The sequence below is a fragment of the Cinclus cinclus genome, chromosome 11, assembly GCF_963662255.1.
Source record: "Cinclus cinclus chromosome 11, bCinCin1.1, whole genome shotgun sequence".
Lineage (NCBI taxonomy): Eukaryota > Metazoa > Chordata > Aves > Passeriformes > Cinclidae > Cinclus > Cinclus cinclus.
In genome coordinates this window covers 3,158,369-3,171,305 of record NC_085056.1, presented here as the reverse complement: position 1 = coordinate 3,171,305, position 12,937 = coordinate 3,158,369, and positions in this window count along the sequence as shown.

Genomic DNA, 12,937 nt, shown 5'->3' with positions numbered 1-12,937 from the left:
CAGGCCATGGAATTTGCATTTTTTATAAACTATACAAGAGGATTAAAGTTAAATCCAGAAATGTTTGCTTTAGTTCAGGGCTGGGCTGATGCAGTTATGGTTGATCAGTATTTCCTGTAAAACCCAGCCTAGGACTGATGAGAACTTCAATCTCTGTCGAAGGGAATTTCATGGCTCCTGCATTCCCTGCAATTCCAAACTGCTCATTTGAATTTACTCCATGCTTTCGTTCTCCATTCTTACTGCTGCAAAAACATCTCCTCTGCTGGAAATATTTGGGAAGATTTTCTTGAGCAGAGCTTAAAGGTAAGCAGAAAGGGAAATTCAGGGTAATGGTTAGTGTGAGGCTGCCTGGAGCATCCTATTAATGTTATTTGATATCCTATTTGGTGGTGCTATAAAATGCCCCACCCTGTGAGTTGGAACTGGATGATCTTTAGGGTCCCTTCCAACCAAATCCACTCTGATTCTGTGAATTCTGTGGTAAAATTTAGGTCCTGGTTGGCCTAGAGAGCAAAACAGCATAACACTCAAAAATGTAGGGCTGAACCTAACCCATCCTTTGACGCTGTCTCTGGTTTTGTCTCTTCCTGCTCAAGCCCTGAGCTTTGTTCTCTACTTGTCCATCAGAAAATGGTGTTATCACAAGTGCTGTGTGAGAGCAACGTGGCAAACAAAGCTGTGCCTTCTTCCTGTCCATCGGGCATGAAAACCAGGTGAGTGAAGGCTTAGGGTGAAACACACAGGCAGGAGAAAAATTAATTCTTTTTTTTTCCCAGCTGGTGTGTGATTCAGATTCTGCTTTAGCTGAGAAGACATAAAGATTGGAAAGTTGAAGGAAAGCAAAGGGGAAAGAGAAAACCAAGTGGAGCTGAGTGAAGGTGGCAGATCTGATATTCCCACATTGCTGAGAATCCTTGGGGATCAACAGGCAGCCAGGCTCTCTCTGCTTGCTGCCTCAGGCACAAATATCTGGTTGCTGGTTGTTTTGACTTCTGCTGGCTGCTCCTCAGCCTGTGCTGAGCTCATCAGAGCCTATGTATAGCAGGGGCATACCTTGGGGTGGGTGTCCTTCCAAAAACCCACACTCATTTATAGGATGCACCGTTTTCAAAGCCATTTTTCAAACGCTGGGGTTGGCTCTCCTGTACACTAAGGACCTACTTTAAGGCACTTAGGAGGCATTTATGCCACTTGAGGGTGTGGAGAGAGCAGGGTAAAGAAGCCTCAGTGCAAACAGAAACCACCCTTCTATCTTGTTGACAGTGGTTAAAATTGGGTTAGGGAGTTAAATCAACAGACAAGGTCTGCCTTATGCAGCTCCCTCTGCTCCTCACCCTCCGTGCCACAGGAGCAGGGCTGTCCACAGTGTCCCTCAGGCTCTGCTCAGCCCAGCTCATGGCAGGGAGAGTTCAGTGTCAAGAGGAATACAAGGATATTTATAGCAGCTGAAAAGTCAGGAGGCGCAGGTGGAATATGAGAGCTGAAAGCAGAAGGGAGCAAAATAAATTCAGAGCTTTGGGTTGTCTCACAAGGGCTGATTCTGTCAAGTTTGGGATCCTGTGGTTTAGGGACTGTGGGTGACTGTGACCCCAAGGGGGACCTGTCCTGAGGAGTGCTTGACTGATATCTGAATTTTTTATTTAGTATTTGCCTCAAGTCTTGTTTCTGCACATCTGTTTTTTGCACATATGGAAGCTGAGAAAATATCACCTATGAACAAAACCCAGGGGCCAGAGGACAAGTTTGTCAGAGACAAATCCCAAAGGCAGCCTAATTTCCCTCTCCACCAGCTGAGCAGGCTTTGCAAGTGTGAAAAAAAAGAGAGTAAAACCCAATACAGATTGAATGTAGGAGGTAGGGGTATTCATACCATCTTAGTTGATGTGTTTGTAATGAAAGTATTATTTATATTAATGCAGGGAGCTCCGAAACTTCATCAGTACTTGTGCTGGAAGAAACAGGCTGAAAAATCAGATGACACTTGGAAGGGAAAAGCACAAGGAATAATAAAAGAAGGAGACCAACCAGTAAGGAACAACCCAACCTAGCTGGGATAAAGAAGAGTCAAAATCATCACATCATGGCCAAGGAGATGAAAGTCATATCAGGTGAGAAACCTTTCAGCTTGGCTTCCTCTGCTCAGGTCTCTGGTGCAATAGGACATTGTCTGTTTGTACTGTTTGTTTTGTTACTGCCTGGAAAATGTTCAATGCCTGTAGGAAGTCCAGGAGGAAAGAAAGAGAGGCCTGAGAGCTAAAGCAACCCCTGAGAAAGCAGGAGAGATCTCTGAGGATGAAAAAGGTGAGGAAGAGGATGCCTGAAGTGTGTAAAGGTACAGTAAAGAGAGAGGGGGTTCTTCATGCCCAAAGGGGCCCCACTGGGAAGGGATGGATTTAAAATGTAGTAGGAAACACCAAGAGCCTTGGTAAAGGCTCTGACTGGAGCAGATTATCTGTGCGGTCTTTTCAACCACCATTGTAGGTTTTTAAGATTATTCTGGATGGCAGCTCCTAAAAGGAGATTCAGCTTTGAATGGAGGATGGACTAGAAAATGCCTTGATGGTCCTGCCAGGTGTTTTTTTTCTGTAATTTTCAAAGTTAAGGGGGACATTCCACCATGTGGGAAAGGCTGTCCTCTGTTTGGACCAGGATGGTGCACAAGCAGAGACTGTCATTTTCCCGTGGGTGACACAGATAGAGATGACCTGGCAGAAGAAGCCTAGGTAAAGCTGTGCAGTGTTGTGGCAGTCATGATAAAAAATAGTGATTGTTCTTTTAACTCTTTGTTGTTCAGGTTTTCTTTAGTTGGTTTTTGGGGGTTTTTTTAGGTCTTTTGGCAGACAGATGAATTCTGAGGTACGGCTGCAGATGCACTGTTGTGTCTGAGATAAAATAGTGGGGACAACCCTTCAGAAATGCTGCTCTGAAGTGACGGCAAGGAAGGGGTGATTTAGGGCATCCCCTGGGGTGTCGCTGAGCCAGGCAGAGCAGCACAGGCAGAAAAGACATCTCTTCCCATGCCAGGCGTGCAGCACCATCTGAGGACAGGCTTTGGGTGGGGAGAGGGAGACCATGGAAATTTTCTCATCTGCAGACTCATGAAACCATCTCAGGCGTCTGAGGGCAGCTGGCCAGCTCAGCAGGCTGTGAGTGCCTTTCCAAAGACACCAGGCGAGTCAGGCTGTTCAAACCCTTACAGCAAAACAGATGCAGGGAGCTGAGTAGCCCAGTGTTGGACAATGCTCTCCTTGGGAACAGCTTCATTATCAGCAAACAATGATCTCTGCAGATCCAAAGCACTAAATGGGGATTTGTTTGGACACCGACCACTTTTAATGAGAGCCATAAAATTATGAGAACACCCAACTTTTCACGAGCTCCAAAGTTCTGTGTCTAGACCAAGAAAAGGACTTTAGGAGCCAAATGTAGCTGATGTTGTGGACAGCTCTGGATGCAGTTCCAGAAAATGCTTGTGATCCACTTTTAAGGAGAGTTATTGGAAAAGTGATCAAGCCCCGTCCCCTTGGACGTGGGCACAGTGTGGCACAACAGGGGGATTGGACTGGAGGGACCTCCTGCCCTGGGTGCCCTGCACTGACGCAGGAGAGAGTTGTGTGAGGTCTCTGCTCTTCTCTTATGTAATCCATGACTTCAGATAAAATTGATGCCAAGTACCCAAAAAAGGGATTGTGTGTGTGCTTCCCTCGCCGCCTCTTCCCGTAATCCGAACACAGCGCTCGGCTGGGGCAGTTTTGCCAGTAAAATCGAGGGGTTTTTTTTAACTTTGCCGTGGGATCCAGATTTAAAATTAGCTGTGTCCCAGCAGGGCCATCCCTGCCAGCCTTGGTGCTCAGCCCTGGAGGGTCAGGGCCTCAAAAGAGCCCAGCAGCCCAGTTTAAACAGTGACCAGAAAAGTTTGTTCAAGGAGGGCTCCCTGGCTGTTAACAACAGGAGCCTCCGTCAGCTCCTACATGGAGAAAACACTCAAACTGTATAAAAACACCTCCTAAAGTAAATATCACTGAGTCACAGATACTAAATATTAATAATTCATACATTGGGAGCAGAAATATCAGCAGGACCTGTAAGGCAGGCCTTTTTTAATGCGAAGTGTTACAGAATTGGGTATGTGTTCCTCTATTTTTTATTTTTATTTTATTTTATTTTTATTTTTATATTTTTTTTTGTGTGTGCCAACCTTTCCCATTTAAGACACAGGCTTGGAGCTACTCCGAGGCCTCGGGTCAGTGAAACTGGTTGGAGTTTCAGTCCCACAAGGGGAGCAATTTCCCTGGAAGGGACCCAAGCAGGGAGGGCATTGAGCAGCACTCCTCATCCCAGGGTCAACAGTGGGGCATTCCCAGGGAATTGGAGGGTCTGACTCCATAATTGCAAATTACAGATAAATGAGGGTTATTTTTTTGATTGACCGACCTTTAGGGAAAAAGAAAATAAATTTATACAACTACCCAAACCCCCAAAGAATTTTTGTCTCATTAAGGATCAAAATGGAGTGAAAGCCAATTGTTGGTTTTGTAGCGAGGCAGTTTTAAGCAAAAAGTGGTTTAGTTGATCAAAATATATTTAAAAAAAATTAAAAGATGCTGAGTTTTAAAAAATGAGATTGCAGTTATTTCAGTAATTTCTTTTCATGCTTGAAAGTGTGGCTTCTTAAAAGCTTGTTGGAGTTGAAAAACATTAATGAGAAAATTTAATTAATTTTGTTGTTTGGTTTTTTTTTTCATTTTCCCATGGTATTTCACTGGCATTTGCTGGCTCATATGGAGACTGAGATGCTATCTGGGTGAAGAGGGAGCAATTTTTTTGTTGAAATTGAGGAGGAGTGTCAGTTGAAAAAACCTAAGAAATTTCAGAGAGAAGTGTAAAGGAGAAAGGCTTTTCTTGAGGAATGGAGCTAAAGGAAGAGTGAAGGGCAAGGGGCCATGACAAGGACTCAAACTGGAGCCTAACTCCTTATTTTTGTGAAATCTGAGGGAAGTTTTGCCATGCACTTTGAATGAAAACCAGTCCCTAAAATCCAGGGATTGAGTGGAAGTCAGGATGGGAGCTGACCCTTATTCTTTGAACCCCTTCAAATTTATTTTCCTTTTCTTCCCCAATAGAAAAGTGTTTTATTCTGCCAGTTATGAAAGACCCAGTTTCATCATCAGTAATTCCACAGCACTGTGTCCTGGCTCTGCAGCCTAAGCCTGCTGCCACTTAGGTGGTCCCAAGTTCTTGCTTCCAGTTCCTCAGCTCCTTTAAACCAAACGCTGATTTTGGAAGGACTTTCTGAGAGCTTTTAGCTCTGAGCAGTTGATTCATTAATTCATTAATAGCACATGCATTAGCTTGAAAGAGAAGAGCTTTTTGGTGGCTGCGCAGGTGGAGGTTCTTTTTCAGGAATAGGGAATGGATACTCCTCTTCACATTTGCTTTTTGAGTTGATCCAGTGGAAGGAGAAAAGGGACGCTGTGGCTGTAGGGACAGTGCTTCCTACAGAGCTGTGGTGGCACTGAGATGCCAGCAAGGACACACGGAGCCAGTTTTCCTTTCCTTTTCCCCTGAGGGTCTCAGGGGTGGGGGACGTGAGAGCTTGTCCTACAAATCTTCTCCAAACAGATTCTCACAAGGTGCTGAAATTGCCCAGAGATGCTGAGGACACATTTCTTCCTTCCCCTGAAAGCACCTAGAAGAGTTTGACTGCAGGCTCTGCCTTCCTCCAGGAAAGCCATCTTCTGTGGGACACTAGGGGATGTCATTCTTCCAGCTAAATGCAAGATAAAGGAAATTTTCTCACTAGGAAAAGACAGCCACAAGCTGCCTCGCTTTTCCTGAGCTAACATTTGGGTTTTCTGGAAATTATGGGCACTGTTCCAGCTCAGTGGCCGGGCAGACAACACTGCCTTTGTCTACCTCTCCATATCAACAGCTTCCCAGTGGACTTTCCTCAGGGAAAATTAATGGAACAGCTCACTCAGCTGGTCAAACAGCACAGGCAGCCTGGAAAAGTGCCCAGGATGACAAGCCTGGATGAAATGCCAACTCCTGCTGTTACAGCAGCGACGGACACTGTCAGCTCTGTGCTGGGGCACTGACAGGTACGTGGTCCCTTGCAGCTGCTCCATTTGTAGGCAGAGTTTAACCAGCCCTGTGCTGAGGGATACAATGAGATTTTGTGTCTTCATGATCTGCATCCCATCCATGGGAGCATCTCTGGTTTGGTGGATGAGCAAAGGAGTCATTCCCAGAGCTGGGGGTGTGCAGAGCAGAGGGAAATGCTATTCCCACCCACAGCTCTGACCCACCAGCCCTCTGGGCACTCTGCTTTTGGCAGATGTGAGCTTCTCATCATAGCCCCACTTTAAGCTGAGCTCTCCTGTACCCTCTCATTATCTTCTGTGATCTCTACCTTTAATTAGAGGCAGAACTGAGACCCCTGGGACTTGCACACCCACCCTGCCTTACATTTCCCCTCTCTTCCCTGGTGGCAGAGAGGGGCAGGCAAAGCCACGCTGGGCACAGGGGACAGTGGTGGCAGCAGCTGTGGGCACAGGCTGAGCTCAGGGAGCCCCCTCATGCTGGTGGTGGGGAGGTATTTCCTGCAAGAGGAGGGAGACAAGAAAATTATTGGAAAAGGAAGCAAAAATGAATCACAGACTCTTTTTTGATGAGTGCACTGAGAATTACTGTAGATTTCAACATGTGTTTTGACTGGGCAGGAAGAGAGTATTGCAAAGGGTGTAAGGATACAGATCCCTTTTGAAAAGAAAAGCTCCCAAAACCCTGTCAGGATCATTTATGGATCTCATAAACCAGGGCCTGAGCTGGTCATTATAGGTCTGCACAAGAACCCCAGTTCTGCACAAAATCTGCACAAATCAGAGGCTACAAACCAGCCATCTACAGGAAAACGTAGATTTTTCTGGAGCGGTGGCATCTTTGAGAGGGTGTCTTTACAGGTGAATGATTTCCCCTGTGGCAGAAGCAGGGTAGGGGATGGCATCAGCCCATGGTTCTGGCTGCCCATGGCTGTGCTGTTCCCTCTGGCACTGAGAAAAAGGTGTGGCAATGCCTGCTGTGGGAAAGAGGTTCTAACACAGGCTCACCAATTTTCTAATTACAGGCCATGAGTGGTCCTCCTGATTTGTTAAAGGATATTGCACAGAAATTAAAACACAGGCAAATGTGTCACAGGAAGCCCAAAGGCTGGAACCACAGCTGTGTAATTCCTCCTCTGGAAACTGCACTGTGGATTTTCAAACTGTGATGCACTGCTTGGTCACAGCCACTCACTGAACTGAAACTGCTCCTTTCCTCTCTGATTTTATTGAGCACTGCTTCAGGGCTTTGGTTGAAATAGCTGTGGAGTGTGATGGGCTGGTGTGGAGCAATGTCTGGGCTGTGTCACATTTGGGTGAAGGGTCTGGAACAGACTATGCCCTCCAGGCATGGCAGCACCTCCTCCGGAGTATAATCACCCTCGTTAAACCTCATGAGTGCCAGCTGAGTCAGCTGGTGATGGGATGGAGTCACCTTCTGCTGCAGCCTCATCCCAGTTTTGGTGTGTGAACCTGCTTTATGGCACGAGCAGGGTTTGCAGGGCAGGAAAGGTGGTTCCCATTCCACATCCAGAACCAAGGTGTTGTGTGGTGAGAAGGACATTTCCAAGAAAGTCTGGATTTTGGGGAGCAGGAAGTGACAGTGATGGGGCTGATGGATGATCTTTAGTCTCTCCTCTGCCTCACACCAGCTGGGACAATGGTCCACACACTTGTCGTTGTGACTGATCTTGGAATTAGTACTTTACTAAATCTCAGAATCACGAGGTTGGAAGAGATCAAGATCATCAAGTCCAACCCATGCCCTAACATCTCAACTAAACCATGGCACACAGCGCCACATCCAGCCTTTTTAAACACAAAAGCCTTCTTTAGGGACATGGGAATGGATTACTCAGTACTGGGTAGCTGGTAACAAGACAGGAGGGATCAAAATGAACTTTCATGAAGAGAGAGACCATGTTTTCATAAAATACATGTTAGAAAAGCAAGAAAGGCTCAAGGGAACATAACACAGCTACTGCAGTACTTGACTGTGTCTAGAGGAGACATGAAAGCCTTTGTGGTGTGCCAGGAGGTGAAATCAGCCACCAAGAAATAAATGCCTGTCAGAAGGACAATGTTGCTCAGTGAGTTATGGATCCTGGACAGGAGGGCTGGGGAGAAGAAAGGTTGTGGAACATCTTTCCAATAACGTCAGGGGTGTTGTTGCATTGTTTGCAGCCCCGTTTGGCTGACTCAAGATTTCCAGGGCTTGTGCCTCATCCCAATAAAAGCAGGAGCTGCTCACATCCTTGTCCACCCAGAGGAGCCAACCTTAACCAGGAGCTTTTAGAGCCAAAGAAAGGAACTGGAGCTGTGTCCTGAGGCACAGGAAAGCCAGCCACGTGTTGGAGCTCGCTGGATTTTCCTTCACTGTGCTTCTGCTCCTGCTGGATCCCTGTGCACAGCCTGACTCATGGCTTTGGGAAAGAGAGAAATCAGCGTTGCCTACTCAGAAATCCAACTGCTTTCAATTCACCCAAACCACCACACTGGACTCTGAAGTTCTTTTTGCAGATGATTTCCAGCTAAAATTTCCCAGCAGTAGTCATCAAAGGATGCAAACAACAAACAGTTCCACATTTCACTTTGCAGCTCTTGTACTCTGCTTTACCCCTATCTTGTCCCCTTTGGCATAATGTCCACTTGCATCAATATGAGGTTTATTTTTGAAATGAACATGAGATTGCCTGGAGCCTCTCCAAAAACTTAACTCAGGCCACTCTTTTGATCACGGAGCAGATAAATATAATTCTGTGCTCGCTTTTGTGAATTATTTACCCTGAGAATGCAACTGGGATTTTTGTCCATGGCCTGCAGAGCTTGCAGTATTTCTTTGGATAGCCTGGAACAGGGATGCCCAGGACATTTGAAGGGTTTTGGTACCTGCTTTAGCAATATTGGCCTGAGGTGTGGCCGTTTTCTGATCAAACCTTTTTTTGGTGGGAAAGTTGAACTTCTGACATCTGAATTTTGTGGCGTCTTAAGTTGGGAGTTGACTTTTCCTATGGAAAGTTTTAGTTCTCTCGTGGGAAAACTAGAGCATGGCCAATCTAAATACTAAATAAAGTCATATACTTCTTGAAACAGTTTTTATGTGCCTGGTGAAGTGGCCAGTTACTCTGTGTTGCTCAGAAAACCCCTCCACTCTGCCCTGGAGCTGTGTCATCCTGACTTCTGATGTTACATGTTCTGGATTTGGACAGCAGGAATCAAAGATCTTGGACTGTGCTCTGTACTTCTGATTTTAGAAGAATGTCCTTACAGATGCAATTTCTCTGCCTTGTGGTAAATCTTTTAATCTCTTTTGATGTCTCAGGGAATCTGGTCCCAGGTGTCTGGGAAATACAATTTGTAATCCTGCTTCAACTTCTCGGCCAAATGAATGAGAATCTTGAGGCAAGTTTCACCCCAGAAATTTATTTTTCCCTAATGAAAGCAAACTGGTGTTCTGTGCTGGGTTTGCAGCAGGGGTGCACAGGCTGGGTTGTCCATGAGGCTGAAACTGTAAATGGCATTTTCAGGGTGTGGACGGGACCCTCAGTTTTTCAGGCACTGTAAGCCCTGCTCAGCAATACCCACGGGGGTGTGAACTGGCACAACCTTCTTGGAGCCCTGAAACCTGGGAGTTTTGAGCTTTCTGTGTTTTCAGGCATTGACCCCCTGGAGAACACTGCTTTTGACCTGAGGCCTTGGAGAAGGCTTCCAAAACTGAGTGGTGGAGTTGGAATCGCTGGTGTGTAGTTTGAATAGAAGTGTGTGATTTCACATGGTGAAGGATTTGGAATTTGGGGTTTTAGAATATAGTAATAAGTATGGGACAAGATAAAGGTTTTGGTTCTTCTTCCTTCTTGTTCCTTCTACTTGCTTTCAAGTAGTACTTTTTAAATGGATAAAAAGTTCTGCAGTGCAGGTCATGGGTGTTTGGTCATTAAGTCAAAAGTATAAATAATATAGATATTAGCTTTAGATAGACTATTTGCCTTTAAAAGACCTTGTAACCAGCAAAACCCACCTACATTTTCTCACTTTTGGCTTGTTAGATAGAAGTGCTCTAAAACTCACTGTACTACAGATAAAAAATTAATAAACAATTAATTCTTATTTCCTTATGTTCCTCCGAACATGAAACTTTGTCTCTCATACTCCAACCCCAACCCTGACTGAAGGCAGAGGAACAAAAAAGATAACCAGTAATGCAACCACTAATACTAACATTAATAGGAAATAACCAATAATACAGCCACTAATACTAACACTAATAGAAAATAACCAATAATACAGCCACTAATACTAACACTAATAGAAAATAACCAATAATACAACCACTAATACTGACACTAATAGAAAATAACCAATAATACAACCACTAATACTGACACTAATAGAAAATAACCAATAATACAACCACTAATACTGACACTAATAGAAAATAACCAATAATACAGCCACTAATACTGACACTAATAGAAAATAACCTATAATACAGCCACTAATACTGACACTAATACAAGATAACCAATAATACAACCACTAGTACTAACACTAATAGAAAATAACCAATAATACAGCCACTAATACTAACACTAATACAAGATAACCAATAATACAACCTCACTGCTGCTGCTGGACCTACTTCAGCCTTGGCTGCAGCCTCCAAAGCCCCACACTGGTGATCCCAACAGAGTGAGATGGGGAAATTCAAAAATGCTCAACCCACCCTGAAATTCAGGGGCAGCAGGCCTGGAGACAACCCCACCCCTCACCAAGCTTCAGAGCAGCTCTTGGAGGGGCTTGCAGGTCCCAGCTGTGAATTGTGACATTGCTGAGGATGGTTTCCTGCTACAGTTGGAAAGACTTCATGGATTTGGGTAGAGCTGCCCTTTCCTAGGGAAGCACATGGACCTGAAAACAGAAATAAAGTTCCCATGGCATTTCTTTTACGTGCCTGCTTGCTCCTCTGAGGTGTGTGGTGCATGCGGAGACCAGCGTCAGCAAATGCATCACTCCTCCCTTACTGCTGGGCTATTTCTAGACCCTTGCTTGCTTTACAGAGGACAAAAATCTGATCAAATGCCTGGATGAAGCACAGGACAAATCCAGCTGTTGTACAGATGTGAAAGGACAGAGAGCCTTTTGGTTCTGTCTCTTTCTCAAACAAACCAGCTCCTTCACTCCTGCAGCCTCTTAAGCACTGTCACAGCCTGTGCCCCCCCCCAGGGGAAAGAACAAATATCCTCCCCATCTGCCAGAGATGTGTTTGAGGCTGTGCACATGGAATTATTTCTCACAGTCTCAGGGCTCTCTGTGGCTACAACGATGTGAGTGAAGCAATTATTACAAGCGTCACAGCTGTCAGTAAAATGAGGAGCAATGTTTAATAAGAACGATTTAATGGTGAACTCGACTTTGTTGCTGTTTTCTCAAGCTGAATTTCTGTGGAGAGGTTGTCAAAGAAGCTCAAGGATTTCCTACATGCATTTATCCACTGCATGAACTCGGCTCTTCTCTTGGCCTTCTGATTTCTTCACTTTTCCTGATGTGCCCACCTGGAATTGCAGGTAAATTGCACAAGAGGCTTTCTTCAGCTGCTCTGATGGAAAATTGGTACCTGTCTCATATTTTCTGTGCATTTAGAGCTGAAATACATTGTCCTTCACCTGTTTTTGCCTGTTGCAAGGCTTTTTGGAAATACGCCGTATTTTCTCCTCTGTTCTGCTGTCCACATTGTGATATGCTGGAAGATATTAAACAACAAAACAGCAAAGAGGATATGCTTTATATTATTTTGTTTATAAGAACACTCTGGACTTGTAAATAGCTACACCCTTCATAAGTGTTTTCAATTTTCCCTTTGAAATAAGAAACAAGTAATGCTTTCAACAAGCAGCTCTTCTTGGTCAAGGATTTTTCTCATTTTAAGGCGCACACATAATTTGAAAATCAAAATGTTTCCAGAAAACATGTTTGGGGCACATTTTTTTTTTGTTGTTGTTGTTTTGTTGGGTTTTTTTTGTTGTTTTGTTTTGTTGTTGCTGTTGGTTTGGGTTTTTGAAATTTTTTTAATTTTTTTTTTTATTTACAGCCATGTGAAATCCAAGCTGTGACTATAAAGACATGACTGTTCATGATGTTGAGTGCTTCGTGCTGAGCAGAATATCTTTCAGTGTGGGAACCTACAAGGGATCTGTAAAAAGACAAGCAACCCCATAAAGTCACTTGCAGGAGAGACTTCACTTGATTTATTTCTTATTAATTCTGCAAAAATTGTTTTGTGCAACAAAGAAATAACTTGAGCTGTGGGGGGAAGAGTTGTACCTTCAGACACAAGTCAGTGGTCTGGATTATTCCTTGGAAACAAATGACCAGGCCATGGTATTTCAGTTCTTCTGCTTTGTTGCTCCCAACACTGTGGGATGATCACAAAAATCTCTCTTTTTTTTCCCAGGCCATGCTTTTTCCCCGGAGAATTCCTGAGGGCATCCCAGATACTTGGTCCCTGTTCCCAAGCTGAGCACAGACATGGAATTCTCCTTGACTTCACCATGAGAGAGCTTGAAAAATTAGATCCCAAAGTGAGATGGCCAAGACCCAGCTTGTTCTAGGTTGGCCTTACCTCTTCACGGAGGATTTTTGGTCTGGCTGAGGCTGGGATGTTTTTTTCTAAATGTGTTGTATTGTTCTGGACTTCCAGAGAGTGTTTTTGCAACCCAGTTTAAGGTCACCTTGAGAGTGGCTGGACTTGGCAGAGCTGACTTCTGGGCTCAGGCTTTGCTGTTGATCTCGAGCTTTTGGCTGATTACACAAAACATTTCATAGATGAAGTCTGA